Source organism: Bos taurus, unplaced genomic scaffold (assembly GCF_002263795.3).
Source record: "Bos taurus isolate L1 Dominette 01449 registration number 42190680 breed Hereford unplaced genomic scaffold, ARS-UCD2.0 ScbfJmS_892_Leftover_ScbfJmS_927, whole genome shotgun sequence".
In the NCBI taxonomy this organism is placed as follows: domain Eukaryota; kingdom Metazoa; phylum Chordata; class Mammalia; order Artiodactyla; family Bovidae; genus Bos; species Bos taurus.
In genome coordinates this window covers 1,116,372-1,119,509 of record NW_020192291.1, presented here as the reverse complement: position 1 = coordinate 1,119,509, position 3,138 = coordinate 1,116,372, and positions in this window count along the sequence as shown.

Genomic DNA, 3,138 nt, shown 5'->3' with positions numbered 1-3,138 from the left:
ATTTATTTTAAACGCTTCTTATGTAGAGTTTGTATTCCTTTCTCTCCTAGTGAGTGTGCTGACTTTTTAACATGGTATTATCAACTGGGCCAAGAGGTAGCTTCTCATGACGGCTTGTGTCAGTCTGGCTTTTAGCACTGATGCCAAATGAAATTCAAAACCATCTCTCTTCCAGCCGCTTCAGGGAGGTCGTTTCAAAGACCACGTACCTCTCTGAGACGGGCTCACTGTTGTGAATCACCAAAGGAGCTGTGGAGAGAATTAAAACCCAACAGTACTGTTAACTATGCATTTAATAAGCAAATAAACAGTGGCTCATAAAAATGAAAGTCCCACTCCTTATCTTGGGTTGGGTCTTTTGAAACCTCACTGGCCAGCAACTGAAGCAGTTGCTCATGTTGGCCAAACTCAGAACACACAGCAATTTCCATCTCTGATGAAGTTACTCTCTTATTTCCTATACGTTGTACAATCAAAACACACTACTACCTCTTAAGCCCCAGTATACCTCATTTTTCATACTGAAAAAAGCTTGTGGCCAATGGAACAGTAAGAACATCATAAAATTTTTATATATAGTTTATTTTTGTGGGAGATAAATTTTATAGGACTGTTCTTTGCTGTTGTTGGTCTCAGGCTAAATAAGACTGGACATTTAACTTTTCTACCATTTCTGAAGTTAGGTATGTTTCCAGGAGAAAAGTATCAAGACGTTGAACTGCAGTTGACTTTCTTCCTGTTTCTATGAGTGTCTTCTAACTTTGTTCTTCATGTAGAGTTGCTGTCTATGATTGTACTTTGAATCGCTTGCTTGTTGAAAATATTTCTCTAGTGGATTATCACTGTCTGTTCTGCACAATAAACATAACAGCCTCTGTGATCCCCCTGTGTTTTGATTCCTCCTCTTTGTCATGACTCCATTAAATGAGTAATAAAGTTTGGTCAAAACAGGTGAAGGAGAGAGACAGTCACAAGTCATTTTGTTGCACCTCCTACACACTGTGCACCCACACCTCTGCACACACCAGTGTAAAGTTTTCAAGCACAGCTCTCCGAGGGTTCCCAATCACAGATTCAACCAACCACGGATTCCCTAGAGCCGACTGCATAAAGTGATTTTGTATAAGGAACTTGAGCATTCTTGGATTTTGGTATTGGGGCTTTCTTGGTAACTCAGCTGGTAAAGAATCTTGCAATGCAAGAGACCCAGTTTCAAGTCCTGGGTCGGGAAGATCCCTTGGAGAAGGGATAGGCTACCCACTCCAGTGTTCATGGGCTTTCCTGGTGGCTCAGAAGGCCAAAAATCTGCCTGCAATGCAGGACACCTGGGTTTGATCCCTGGGTCAGGAAGATCCCCAGGAGAAGGGAATGGCTATGCACTCCAGTATTCTTGACTGGAGAATTCCATGGACAGAGGAGCCTGGCGGGCCACAGTCCATGGGTCACAAAGAGCGGACATGATGAGCAACTAACACACAGCACAGAATCTGATTACATTTTGTGGTATCTTAAAATTAGTGACATACTGTTCACAATGCATTTTTGCAATAACTTTTTGCTGACATCATTTCAGTTGACATACATTTTTGAGATCACAAAGTTTACTATTGTGGGAATTGTGAAATATCTGTATTAGTCTGGTTTGGGAATTTTAAAAATCACTGTAAGAATTAAGTAAATAAGAGGTTCCATATAGCAATTAAGGATTAAAATGAGAATTATTAGAGTAAAGGTCTGAAAGAATGTAACTGAAGGATCAGCTGAAAACTCACTGTGATATTAGTCTGAAGACTTGGAGTGAGTGAAGCTGCCAATCCTGAGGAAGTCCAAGAAACTTCAAATACCACAAAGTAGGAGTTTGCAGAGTGGTCTGGAACTGAATGCCCACCCCTCTGATTTTCATGATGTATTGAGCATGATGCTTTTGTATCATTTCTACTTTCCAATTTCTCAAGGGTTCCTCTCATTAGTAAAATCGAACTTGGATCTGTAGAGTGAAGGTGGTGCTGAGAAACAATTCCCAGACTTAGGAGGGACTGGAGCAGTGAGGCCAGGTTGACCATGAAATCTCCTCCTTGATGGATTGCTTGCACTCATCATTGAGGTAGATAAGAATGGGCAGCTTCAAGTTTCACAAGATTTCACAGGGTTATAACTGCATTTTCATAAGGATAAGTGAGGATGGGCAGCTGAAGTCTCAGTAGATTCTCAGTGTTACAAACTGCCTGATAAGAGGGGATGTGAGGATGCACAGCTTAAAAATCTCACAAGATTTCAGTGTTATAATTGCCTTTAATAAAAAGTCATCAACATTAAAATAAAGGTCATGAAGAAAGATAAAGAAGGACATTATATAATGATAAAAGGGTCAATAGAAGAAGAGGATATTACACTCATATATATATGCACACAATATAGGAGCACCTAAATACATAAAACAATACAAGCAGACATAAAGGAGAAATTGATGGAACTACAATAATGGTAGAAGATCTAGCATCCCACTTACATCAATGGACAGATCTTATAGACAGAAAATGAATAAGGTTACAGAGAATCTAAATATCAGAATATTTAATATTTTCAAGACATTACATTAATAAAAAAAATACACATTCTTTTCAAGTGCAGTTGGAGCATTCTCTAGGATAGACCTTGTACTAGGGCAAAAACTAGCCTCAACAAATTTAAGAAGATAGAAATTTTCAAGTATCTCTCTGACCAAAAAGCATGAAACTAGAAATCAACCACAGAAAAAAGAAATGAGAAAGATACATGGAGACTAAACAACATGCTACTAAAAAACAAATATATCAATGATGAGGATCAAAGAGGAAATTTAAAAATACCTTGAGACAAATGACAATGAAAACAGCTATACAAAATCTATGGGATGTACAAAAACAATCCTTAGAAGTTTATAGTTATACAGGCCTTCTTCAAGAAATAAGAATAATCTCAAATAACCTAACTTACTACCTAAAAGAATTGTACAAGAATAACAAACTAAAACTAAAGTCAGTAGAAGGAAGGAAATAATAAAGATCACGAAATAGAGATTGAAAAACAGTAGAAAATCAATAAACTCAAGAGCTGTTCTTTGGAAAGAGTAAGTTTTAGTGTTAGTTGCTCAGTTGT